The sequence below is a fragment of the Ambystoma mexicanum genome, chromosome 1q, assembly GCF_040938575.1.
Source record: "Ambystoma mexicanum isolate Mex_15411 chromosome 1q, UKY_AmexF1_1, whole genome shotgun sequence".
NCBI lineage: Eukaryota > Metazoa > Chordata > Amphibia > Caudata > Ambystomatidae > Ambystoma > Ambystoma mexicanum.
In genome coordinates this window covers 1,248,918,137-1,248,932,361 of record NC_090922.1, presented here as the reverse complement: position 1 = coordinate 1,248,932,361, position 14,225 = coordinate 1,248,918,137, and positions in this window count along the sequence as shown.

Here is a 14,225-nt window from a genome sequence, read left to right as displayed (position 1 = left end):
GGTCTCTCCAGACACACTCCAGTCAGTCTCACATCTGTCCTCTCCTTTGCTTATAACATCGCACAGACTAGATAGGCATAATTGGGCAGCCCAGGTACTGCCTTACGGGAGTCCCAAACCTCACATGTCGCATTCCTTGAAAGGTATCCATTTTCGATAGCCTTCATTGCTGTACAAAGCTTAAGGTATTCGCTGTATGTACAATCTTCTGGTCAGTTCTTCAAAGGTTAGCTCGCTACCTGTCTCCAGTCCACACATTTCCTATGAGTTGCACTCACCCCATTCAGAGGGGCATTCAGAGAAACGGCTTCCCACCAATCCGAATTTGAGGGTTCAGCCAAATTGAGTAATCCTAGAGCCCATATGGATAGCATCCTTGATGTTTGCACATCCTCTCCCAACACCACCTTACACATTCTCTCTCCTCGTTTGGCATGTGCTCGTAGGTAGTGCACCATTGGGCAGCAGGTCCCATGCCCAGACTACATCTCACTCCCTGTCCTCTGCAATCTGTTTGACCATATACCGTGACATTCACGTAGACTCATTCCTTCAAACGTCACAGGGCACTGCAGAGTGATCCAGGCGGGTTTCTTGTCCCAAATACATTATTTAATGTACCCATTTAGCTAAAGGAATGTGCCACAAGGGACAACAAGCGCAATCATCGAAAGGGCATTATTAACCTTTGGTGCTGGCACTATGACCACATTGATTGAGTGGATTTTGCCCCGCAAAGATAAGTGGATTACATTCCATCAATCCAGCATCTTTCTTATTTGCCCCAATAACCTATCCAAATTGATGCTCTCACTCACTCTACTGCAAGGAAGCAGAATCAAAAGAGCCAGAGGTCTAGGTAGATCTTTCCGGGCTTTAGCACCCTCCTTCTGGAATTCCCAGCCTCTAGCTATCAGAGATACATTCAGCTTGAGTCATTTCAGAAACTCCTTGAAGACACACCTCTTCAGCTAAATCTCTTGGGCTTAATGACCTAATACCTGTTTAAATCAAGTGCACACTAGCTTTCCCTTTGTCCTGTTACTATGTTTGTTCCTTTGTGTTTATGTCAGCACTCCGATGCCTGCCGGTTTTTGGCGCTATAGAACTAAATAAATAAAACCGCTGATGCATCCTAACGCCCAGATATTTTATTTCCTTGGGGCACCAATTAAAGCAGAGGCCATCAAGAACAGGCCTGGAACACTTTGGAGAGACTGGCAAGACCTCCAGTGTCATTCAGTTGATTTTGTAGCCTGATACCGCGCATAATTCTGCAACAATACTCAGGCAGGCTTTCATTGGGGACGACACGTTCTTCATCACAAGTAGTAGATCATCAGTGTAAAAGCAGAGCTTTTGCAGTGCTGCATTGCATGTCTCTCCTTCCACACTGGCCAAGGATCTAATCTGGGTTGCTAGAGGTTGCATTGCCAGCCCAAACAAAAGGCAACATAGGAGCCATCCCTAACTCATCCCCCTCTACAGTATGAGCAATCCGCTCAACAGGCATACGGTCAAAACCGAGGCCATCAGTGACATATATAATTCTTGCAAAGGCCCTACATTTCTCTCCAAAGCTGACTCTCGGAATAACTTTGAACAAATATTCCTAATTGATACTCTTAAAAGCCTTGTCTGTGTCCAGAAAGACCATTTCCACTGGGTCATGGCTGACCTGGCCTTTGCGTATAGTTTGCAGGAGTCTTCATCTTCCTTCCTTTCACAAAACTATATTGTTCCACACCAATCAACCTGTACCCGGTCTAGGCGTTTCACCAAAACCTTGCAAAAACTCTTTGTCAGACTGACCTGTTTGTAACTGCCATAAACTGTAGCCTCTTTACCATTCTTGAGCAACAGAGTTATGGTGCGGAGCTAGAGAGTTACTGGGAGGATCCCCATTGCAAATGATTCCTCAAACATAGCATGCCTCTACCCAAATGTGATAGAAGTCTACTGGAAATCCATTGCAAAAACTCTTTGTCAGACTGACCTGTTTGTAACTGCCATAAACTGTAGCCTCTTTACCATTCTTGAGCAACAGAGTTATGGTGCGGAGCTAGAGAGTTACTGGGAGGATCCCCATTGCAAATGATTCCTCAAACATAGCATGCCTCTACCCAAATGTGATAGAAGTCTACTGGAAATCCATTGCAAAAACTCTTTGTCAGACTGACCTGTTTGTAACTGCCATAAACTGTAGCCTCTTTACCATTCTTGAGCAACAGAGTTATGGTGGGGAGCTCAAGAGTTACTGGGGGGATCCCCATTGCAAATGATTCCTCAAAAATAGCATGCCTCTACCCAAATGTGATAGAAGTCTACTGGAAATCCATTGCAAAAACTCTTTGTCAGACTGACCTGTTTGTAACTGCCATAAACTGTAGCCTCTTTACCATTCTTGAGCAACAGAGTTATGGTGGGGAGCTCGAGAGTTACTGGGGGGATCCCCATTGCAAATGATTCCTCAAACATAGCATGCCTCTACCCAAATGTGATAGAAGTCTACTGGAAATCCATTGCAAAAACTCTTTGTCAGACTGACCTGTTTGTAACTGCCATAAACTGTAGCCTCTTTACCATTCTTGAGCAACAGAGTTATGGTGGGGAGCTCGAGAGTTACTGGGAGGATCCCCATTGCAAATGATTCCTCAAACATAGCATGCCTCTACCCAAATGTGATAGAAGTCTACTGGAAATCCATTGCAAAAACTCTTTGTCAGACTGACCTGTTTGTAACTGCCATAAACTGTAGCCTCTTTACCATTCTTGAGCAACAGAGTTATGGTGCGGAGCTAGAGAGTTACTGGGAGGATCCCCATTGCAAATGATTCCTCAAACATAGCATGCCTCTACCCAAATGTGATAGAAGTCTACTGGAAATCCATTGCAAAAACTCTTTGTCAGACTGACCTGTTTGTAACTGCCATAAACTGTAGCCTCTTTACCATTCTTGAGCAACAGAGTTATGGTGGGGAGCTCGAGAGTTACTGGGGGGATCCCCATTGCAAATGATTCCTCAAACATAGCATGCCTCTACCCAAATGTGATAGAAGTCTACTGGAAATCCATTGCAAAAACTCTTTGTCAGACTGACCTGTTTGTAACTGCCATAAACTGTAGCCTCTTTACCATTCTTGAGCAACAGAGTTATGGTGGGGAGCTCGAGAGTTACTGGGGGGATCCCGATTGCAAATGATTCCTCAAACATAGCATGCCTCTACCCAAATGTGATAGAAGTCTACTGGAAATCCATTGCAAAAACTCTTTGTCAGACTGACCTGTTTGTAACTGCCATAAACTGTAGCCTCTTTACCATTCTTGAGCAACAGAGTTATGGTGGGGAGCTCGAGAGTTACTGGGAGGATCCCCATTGCAAATGATTCCTCAAACATAGCATGCCTCTACCCAAATGTGATAGAAGTCTAATGGAAATCCATCCAGCGGTGGCATTTTTCATGGGTTGAGTATTTATGCCAAACAAATCAAAACTTTGGTGCACAACAAGGCACTACTATATTTTAATGAATCGTTGAATTGAAGAAAAAAACTCAATTTATTCCGTTATATTTCTGGTGCTCCAGGTAAAAAAACTATCGCTACTAAAAGAAGAGCTGGAAACATAACACTATTTTCACACCAGCGACCACTGGGGTGAGAACCTGGTCACGCTACACGAGGAATTCCACCTATTCTCCACAATAGTAAATGATAGTTATGTTGGTACATTAGATTGCTTTATGACTCTCTAAGTGAAAATAGAAGTGTAAAACAGACTTCTTCATATTGTTTACATATATCTGCAATTTTTATGCATTTTAAAATTACACCATTGATTTCCATAAAAGTGCATATGAAAATAACATTCAATTCTCAAAGGAACATAAATAGACTTGAACATAACCCAGTAACACTCCTGTATTGATCTAACAATATTTCTGTCATATTGCTTTGAATACAAATTGTCAATACATAACACTATGCGTTTCGGGGTCCTATGTCTCCTTCTTCAGGTGTGCATGTTACTGTTTTTCATTCCTGTTGAAGAAGAAGTATAAATCAGCATCACTATGTTATGTTTCTCATGCCAAACACCTATGCACATGTCAAGGTAATGTAATCCCTTCACTGACCTTATTGCACAGAACTGACCCAAATCTATCAGGGTGGTAGTCTTCAGTCACTCTCCAAGCACCTCAGTCTCTGGGAAAATAGCCTTCTGCTCTACTCCCATTTCTCAAAGTAATTTCGCCTCAGGAAAAATAAGGCCCATTTCCCCTGGAATCCTATCTCGTAGGAAGTGATGGTTCATCTTCGTCATGGTTCAGATTGCTACATTTTTGCATGCCAGATCTGTCCTTTCTGGCCTATTTGAAAATCCTGACCCACACAGAGTACTCACGTACTAGTCATTTGTGCCATAAACTATACCCAAAGTCCTGGGAATATCCTCTTTTTCAGACAGTGGGCAAGTAAGTTTGGCATGAAGATTTTGGGCCCCCTCCCTGTAATTGAACTCCCCTCATTCTCTCTCACCATCCAGAATTGCTTTTTTATCCAGTACAACGTCTGTACAATGAGCTGTTCTCACAAAGTGATCTGGGTTCAGCCCACTTCACCTTTAAAACCTAACTTTGTATCTTCCCTCAGAGGAGTGGTTGGAAAAGGGTGGTATATATGCCAATTATTCCCAAAGGAGCCCAGTAATCGCCTAAGAGGGGTCGGTCCCACCATGCCACAGGAACCCACATAGGTCTGTTGGCAGAGCCCAGTTTCTGCTCGGTCAGCAGGTTTCATAGTTGTATTCTTACCAGAGAACCCAAATACTGAAGGTCATCATAACATGCAAGTATCTCCAGGGTGAACCACTTACCCATGCTATACAGCTGGCTGTTTGGGCACAGGGAACCTCCAGTGCAGACCTTTGGATGGACTGGTGCTTACATTGTCGGTCTGCAGACTCAAAAGCTTTCTACCTCCCCCTCACACACAATGCTTTGAGGTGACCCTATTGTGGCATGAACTAATATACAAACAACAAGCATGTCATGACCTTAAGTGGTGACAGTCATGTAACACATACATCCATTCCCCTATACAGGAACGCGCGGAGCTGTGCAGTATAATCACCCGCAGACAATACACTAAAATAGAATTTCAGAATATTACACCATCCATCTCACTATACCCACCCTTCAATATGTGGTCATGCATGTATGATCACATATTGGTCATACATTCATGTGGGATGGCCCACCCACCTGATTTCTCTTCCCCATTGTGTCCACCTGATTCGCCTTTCACATAGTCCCCTCGGGGTCAGGTCTCCCAGCCCGCTGGTAATTCCCAGATGTATCTGTCTGGGTTATGTCAGGTTACATTGATGCTTAACAGACAAACAAGCCTCCCTTCTTCAAGAGTACAATGGAACAGATACCAAGCTCTTCAGGCGACCGCTCACTGACCAAATTCAGAGCTATCCTGTGAGTACTAGACATTTCCCACACAGGAGCATTAGGCATGCATGCTTTTATGATCAATGCTATACTTCTTTGATCGTTCCACACTGCCTCTAAATGCATGCAAACTGCCTCACTGCCAATGGGCATTTAACCTTTGCCCTTTCCCCCTTTTCTATTCTCTCGCAGATCAAAGCTGCAGAACCTTGATTCAGTCGCAATACACTACTCTCTAAAAAAGCGTTAAAGCTGTTACCCCACTCTGGTGATGCCCGATGCAATATAAAAAGAAAACTTTACTTAGCACAATATACGATTCTGAGTTGATTCCGTTTGAAGGACACACAAGATCATTGATTTGCATCCTACCTAGTGTTGACTGCTTCTCCATTTTTCTGTGCCAATAAAGCAAATGCTCATCATCTATAGCAGGGGTCTGCAACCTTTGGCTCTACAGCAATTATGACTACAACTCCCATCATCCCTATCCAGCATAGTTAATAGCAAGATATCATGGGAATTGTAGTCCAAAACATCTGGCGAGCAAAGGTTGCATACCCCTGAGTCAGCTGCACATTATCTTTCAGTATTGTGGACCTGTTTGCTCCGCTCAGCTGTTCTTCTCGAAATGGATATTGTTTCTTTCGGCTGTGTCTTAATGCTCTATACAGTTAAGCCTTTCTAAAATGGATTCTGCCTTTTTGGTGGAACTTGGGAAACTCTTGTATTAGAAAATGAAGAAGACAATCTGTAATGTGTGCAGCTGTGTAGCACATTCAAATACCAGTAGAAGATTGATGGGCCATTTTACGAGACCCCATCGCCAAGAAGTCAAAGACAAGGATACCCCTGCTTCACATTTCTGTTATGTCACCTTCGAATTGGTAGCACTGTTCTGCTCAAAGAGGTGTTAACGGATATATAGTGTCGAATTCCATTGGGTGGGTAAATTCTGTACCGAGCTGGGAAGGCTATTCATGGTTTGCACTTTTGTCAGCATATTTAAGCTTTCTGAGAATGGCTGAAATAGCTTTACTTTTGCAACATATGGCCATTACATTGGCAACCTCTGTATCTTTTTTCAGGACGGTTTGTACTATGAAGTTCAAATAGGCCACAAGACAGGGTTTATGATAGTAACTGCCACCTGCCATGGCATTCACAATGTTGCTTCCATTGCCATTGACATTAAAAACAGCAGTCAGTGAGTTTGGTTTAAGCCATTTAAAAGCCTTGCATTAACTACTGCCAGGGGTGTTTATGCTGTGCCCCTTCTCCATGGAAATCATTGAAAGATTTGCCTGCTGACATTTTTCTTTTTTTGGGTGTGGCAATTGAGGTACTGGTGGCCTGCTAGCTGGAGTGCAGTTCCTTAAAACAATCCCAATATAATGTGATGCACATACAGCCTGTTGCCTGTCCGCTTGTCCACATGTCCATTGCCACATGAATGGTGAACAGGGTGGGCTTCATCAGTGTTTTTCCCATCTAAAAGTGTACCGTGAAGATAAGGCACAATAGCTATGGAGAAATAGATGTACCTCGTAGCTGTAATTTTGGAAAAACCAACTCTGACAATTTCCCAGAACCCTGGGTGTCGACACAAAGGATGAGGCAGCAGTTGAACTGCCAACATTGTGGCCAGCTTCCCATGCTATAATACATGTGTGAACAGTTTCTGTGGTACTTTGTAGACTTGGTGAAAGAGTCTCGATACTGACTTGTTTTAAGAGTGCAAATGAAAAACATGAATTTCCATGCACCCCCATGCTGACTTTGCATTGGTAGGTAGGTTCTGCGCTCCTTCGCCTTTATTCTTGGCACGAAGATGCCTGCTAAGGTGAATTCATGCTCTAGAAATACTATTGCCATACCAAGAGGCCGTGATCATGAAAGTCCCCAGGCTGCAGGGATACCTGGTGCACTAATTGATGATGAGCGTGAAGAAGCAGGGTTGACAGCTCTGTGCCACCTGCACGCAAATATACGGGGCAAGGGCTTGATACCCTGCTCACTGAATGCAGATGAGTTATGGCAGCTCCACAGCATCATCGTCTTCCTCTACAACCTTGAGCACTCTCCCTTAAGAGGAAGTGCCAGTAGTCAGCCATGTTTAACCATGTTCCTTATGAACCCGCAATTCTCCTTGATGACTGTTTTTCAGGTCACTCCCCAGTTTACAAGTGCCATAATATGTGAGCGGCTTTCCACAATGCAAAGGTTTTTGGGATGGTCATTGTTCTTAATCACAGGTTGGTGATGTGGACCTTTTCACGCTGGCAAAGTCACTGACAGAGCGTCCTATGGAGAGGGTGCTGCTGTCAGACTGGGTGGTGGATCTAGACAGCCCCATAGACTTGTTAGGATGCTAGCTGTTTCTGCCACTGTTCTCTCAGTCATAATTGTATTCCTTGCCCTACTGTGGCTTAATTTCTGTTTCTTGGGAAAAGAAATGGCACTAATTTGTCCCACAGATGCTGTTTGCTTTGTGGTGTACATTAGTTGCTCAGTTGCACTTGGACGCACGTAGCCGTGGCTGCAGCAGGACTGTTATCACCATCAACAGTAGAGTGCATTGTCAATTCCTGCATTTTTCTTTTAACAGTGCCTGAAGGGATCTAGAAGGCGATCAATGGCATCAACGCCCGAAAGGGGTTATCGAGAGGAATGGCTGCCCCGCGCCTTCACTCACTTTCACAGACATTCCCACTTTCATCTGCAGAAATTGGTGTGTCTGCAACCGCAGCTGGACCTTCGTGCCCTTTTTCTAGTCCTTACCCCTATTCCTGAGACTGCACCCCACCACCTAAGCTTGTCTCCGGCTCCCACAATTTAAATCGTTTGATGCCTTGGGATCAGCAGCACATTCACCTTGTTCACTACGGGGTCCTGTGTTAGAGACTGTACCAAATACACCAGCTGATGAAGGCGGCAGTTGACTTCTTTTGAAGAATTGGGATGGTTTGAACCCACACACAGCAATTCTGCTGGTTTTCTTGGAGGTGGGAACTCTTGTTTGCTCCAGCTGGTTTCTTTGCTGCAATGTTTTTGTCAGGGTGTGCAGGAAATTGATTCCTGATTGATTAGTCTACTTGCATGGAAGAGAAAAGATATAAGTATGTATACACTCTGCCCATATGTTCATAAGAAAAAATATGCATGTTGATGAGCATATATTCAATTTCATAAATGTGTTACATATGCTTGTGGATCTGGCTGAAGCTGCTGGATCAAGCCCCAGCAAAGATTGAATGAATTTTGAATTTCAAAAACAGACAGATTATTGATTGTGACAATTTTGTGAAAAGGTGCATCACCTTACAATTTAGAAAATGTCCACGGCCTCTGGAATTGTTTCCCTTGCTTTTACTTTTCAGTTAACATTCCATAATCGATTGCCATTTTCCTCTGCCATCCCCATTAGGATTTCTTTCACTACATTCACTCCACCCCATAAAATTCAATCATTTATTAAAAAAAGTAATCAATAAGAATACAATATATAAAATGTATACATTTCTAAAATAAAATAATAATAATAATTTGGCATTTATATAGCGCTACGAACCCTCAGGTATCTGAGCGGTGCCTATTATTACCCACGGTGTGTGGTGCTCATTTATCGACCGCGGAAGGATAAAAACCTGACTGTAGCCCTGCCAGGATTTGAACCTGTATTGGCAGGCTCTGCACGGATATCAAAGTGAGCGCTTTACTCGCTGTGCTATCAGACCAGCAAACAATTGCTATGAATAATAAAGATTACACATACATGAACTAAATTGTCAGAGTAAACAAAACATAAAAATTACAAAATAAAACTTCATCAAAAATAGTATTCAAGATTAAAATAAGTTAACTTTATAGGAATAATTATAAACAATACAAGCAGAAAATAAAATAATCACGATTAATTCAAAAATACTTGAAATAAATGGAAAACAAAAAATCTAAAATAAAATGATGTATTAATCTTAGTAAATATGAATTTTTAATAAAAATGGAAAATTAAATGAAAACTAAAATGTCCAAAATAATTTAGTGTATTAATCTACATTAATAATTAATATGTTAAAGGTAATTGGCTATAATACATACACATGAAGTATTAATACAAAATATAAGTAAATCATTAAAAAACATAAGGAAGTTTATAAATGCTAAAAAATTCATAAAAAAGGGTTTACTTGTTTACATTAAACCAGATTTTTTTTTAAATATGTACATAAAAAGCAAATGGTTTAAAAAGTGAAGTACATTGTTTAAAACAATCTAAAAATGAATAAGAAAAATGTATTATATGATTAATGTCTATACACCTTTTTAATGAGATTTATATAATGTTCTACTTTAATTTTAATCCCCTCAGGCCTCCAGTCCTCCCAATTTGAAAACAAGGGTCCCAGCAGTGACTAGTCTGCCAGCACACTGAACAATAGAAATGGCCTCCTCTTTTCAATTGTGTGTGTAGTAGACTGTGCATCAACAAACAAACTACAAACTAAAACAAGATAAAGTTTAACAGGAGGATTTGTCTGTGTCAAGCGATGTGGCCAGGGTCAGTAGAGAGTCATTGTAGGGAGAGAGAACAAATGGGGGCCTGTCTTTGCACCAATGGCATAAGCAGCGACACATTGTTGTTTTCAGCAGCGTTATGGCTGGAGGGATCAATGGGCAGAGTAATGAACATTAAAGAAGTATTCAATGCAGAGTTGAATTTGGTGAAGGTGATTTCAGTTGAGGGAGTAAGTGGAGGAGCGAGCTTGGAGCAATGGAGCAAGATATTGACCTGGGGAAGGTAGGGCACCATGGAGGCAGATTTGAATTTGCATTTGATGATAGATGAGGGAGGGAATAGGAGGGTATGGGAGGAATAGAGAGAGGGAAGTGATTGAGAGAGTAGAATGGGTCGATTGCAGGAGCAAAGAAGACCAGGGTGGAAGATAGGAATATGAGATTGAGAGAGTTGCGTTGGGGTGGATTGGAAGGTTATGTAGGGTGTCTAGTGAGTTTTCAGTGTGTAAAGTCAAGGTGGAGCTATTCGGCTTCAGCCCTATTGGAGAGGTTGGGGTCGCTCATTATGATGCAGGGACATAAACTGGGACTGTTTCGAGGAAGAGGTCAAGATCGGAAGAAACGATTTTGAGGCTGCCTGTTGAGCAGCAGATATGGAGGAAAGTAAAAGGGGTGGAGCAAGGATTTGGATAAAGATATGGTATGGTATAATTTCTGGTAAAGTGTACAATCACCCAAATCGGTATCTAGGCACTGAACTAATAATAGCCTGAAGTACAAGACCATCAGATAGGTTACTCAGAGTGGGGAAGATATGCTCATGGTGTGCCCTTGCTGATCATGATACCAACCCCGCCGCTTTATTTTGAGAAAAAAGAAGGGTGAGAGAAAGAGAGAAAGAGGCAATGTTGTCATCATGGCATTGTCAGGGGTGAAATGTAGGTTTCGATGATAGCCATAACCAAGAGTTTGGGGTGATAGGAATCAAAATGATTTGTGCGAACAAAGGATTCTTTGCAGAGCGATTTGGCATTCCACAGACCCAGGGTAAGGGCAGTAGGGGGAGCAGAGGTAGATTAGGAAGTGGTTGGAGTAAATGAAGAGAAGGCTGTTACATAGATGCAGTTGGTGTGTGTGGCACGGGAGGGAGAGGAGTGGCCAGAGTGGTGTTTGAGAGGTGAGTGAAGAACGTAGAAGATGAGACTGGGCCAAAGGAGTCACGGGTGGACAGAAGAGAGGGGGTTGGACAGAGGCCATGAAATAGAGAGGGAAAGAACAGAAAGGCAGCGGAGCAGGGATGTCATGAGTGATTTAGAGGCTGTTCCACAGGGTCAGGGGTAAACTAAGAAATTCACAATAAGAAATAACAGGGTCCTAGGCAACCAAGAAATACAATTTACAAGGTACAGTCGGTACCTGCATTGGTGGATGTTCATAACAGTGACTGCATAGATTTAGGAAGTAGAACGTACGTAGCAGTTCCACATTGATGGGAACATGAATCAAGGGGGTAATAGGGCAAAATAGGTGGGCCTATGACTTGACAGGTCCTAGCAGGACTAAACTGAACCTGCCCTTGTCTGTGCATCCATTTAAGTAGATGCAAAACGACTGGACACCTCTGAACAGGGATTCAATGGATGTGCAATGTTTGGAAGGACCAATGGGAGAGTGGCCTGCTTCCCAAATGGCTGCTCAAAGACAAATGGTAGACAAAATGTAGTACCAAATGCAGGGACCTTCTTCAGCCCAGCTCCAACTCCACCAGGATGTGAGAAGGTATTGTTGCTGTTGACTGTGGGCTCATGACTTCTGGGATGCACAGAGAAGCTCATTGCTTCACAAGGAATGATGCTAAAACATATCTGAAAGCTTGTAGTCACAGGGGTTGCGGGACAATCAGGGAACCGCCTGATTCCAAAATGGCCACAAGGACCATGCAAAATGCAGGGATCGTCTTCAGCTGAGCTCCAAATGTACCAGGTTTGGAGCAGATATTGTTGCTGCTGGCTGCACGCTTCTGGATTCTGGGAGGCAATTGCCTAGCATTTCAGTGCTGAACCTTCCTTGTGGGAGAGGCCAGACTGATATGCAAATGCATAGTATTTTATTTTTACAATTGTATTGGTTAAAGCATTAATCTAGTGCCATACACTCCCTGTGAAGGTATTTTACATGGCAAAAGCAACAAGCTTACCTTGACACCTGCCATATATGCAAGAAAAGTGTCTTGCCACAGAAGACGAGTTTTCATGTGGTAACCTCGTCGCTGTGGGCCAACATGAAGTTGCATCTACTGGAACCCCTCACATTCCAATTTACAGGTTTTTACATAATTGGGATATAATAGTGGCAGGGTACTTTAACTCTCCTTGTCAAATTAGTCAAGCATGTGTTAAATTTGCTTGAGGGTTGGAGGGTCTCCAAAAGCTAAATGGCAACATAAAGGGTGATATCCCGAGCACAAATACATGGCGTGTCGGAAACTCTGGCTCCTGCATTGAACACAAGTGACATCACTTATTTTTGGACAATGTGTAAACTTTCAAGTTCTGGAAACTGATTTAAGTGATCATGGCATATTGAAACTTTAGGTTATTGGGCAAACACATTCAGAATTGGTGACCCTAACAGTATCTTCTGAAATGAATCGCACTATTTGGCGTGTAGCAGACACAAATACTCTAAATTGCCAACGCAAATGATTTTTCAATTCTACTACATTAGCTGAAAAAATAGAGGAATTAGTATTAGATAATTTCTCTTATTTTATTCTAAATATAAACAAGCTCCCAATTAAAAAGGAAAATAATAAATTAAGAGCCGAGAACTCTGTCTAAGACTGAGACATGTAAAAATTACTTTGATGCCATACAATGTTAAGATCAAGGAGACACGCTTATTATGCCAACGTTATAAGAATTGGCTTAAAAGTCGTCACCATTTCCAATATTATACATATGAGCTATAGATCTAACCAAGGGCTACTGGCAAGTCCCGTTTAATCCATCTGACCGATAGAAAACAGCCTTTTCAAAACTGCAAGGCCGGTTTCAATTTAAGGTTTTACCTTTTGGTCTTCATGGGGTCCCTGCCGCATTCCAATGCCTCATGGACAAAATGTTAACACCCTACTCAACATTTTGTGATGTGTACCTGGACGACATTGTGGTGCATAATAATAGGTATCCCGAGAACATACACCATCTGTAGGAACTTACTCATGCCTTAAGAAAATTTGGTCTAACGGCGAACCTGTTAAAATGTAACCTGCACAGTCCACAGCCAGATACCTCGGCTTCTTCATGCGGAATGATCTGATCCAAACACAGAGTGAAAAAGTGAAAGCCATCCAACAAACCCCCACATCCAAGACCAAGAGGGATCTTTGTGGTTTTCTGGGGTTAACTGGATGTCATAGGAGGTTTATACTTCATTACTCCAGCATAGCCGCGAACCTAACAGATAAATCAAAGAATACACAACCCCAGAAACGTCCATGCAGTAAAGAAGAGCAAGTGAGCTTTGATGGAATGGAAGACCTCCTCTGTACCAAATGCGTCTTGAAGATGCCTGACTTCAATAGAGAGTTTATATTTCAAACAGACGCATCTAAAATGGGACTATGTGCAGTACTCTCACAAGAACACAACAGCGTCGAACATCCAGTACTGTATGCTAGCAGGAAGCTTTTTCCCAAGGAGCAATCTAATGCAACTGTTAAACTTGGAGCTTTGGCTATCAAATGGGCCACACACTTGAGATACTACTTGATGGTTAAAAATTTTAGGCTGGTTAGAGACCACTCTCCTTTGTCCTGGATGAGATTAAGGAAGGACCCCAATGCCAAATTAATTAGCTGGTTCTTGGACTTACAACCTTTTTGTTTCATTGTTGAACATCGAAAAGGGACAACAACAAGGAAATGTTGACTCTTAAGCCATTTTTCGATCAATGGAGAAGGGGAAGCCACAAATATAAGGGGAATGGTATCTGCCGAATCATGGGAATTCGTCCATTCTCCCCAATGATTCTAGGCAGGTGAGCCTGCTTTCCAAAACACCCTCCGTAAGGGTTGAGGCAAGTGGGATCTCACTGGGAGAGACTCCTTCTATGGGGACAAGGACTCCTGTTCTTGTGAGGAACTCCTAAAAGGATATCCTCTCGAGGAATACTGTACAGAGACTTGTATGAAGAAAGAACGACCATGTGTTACTGTCAACAAGAAACAGTGCATGTCACTTTAAA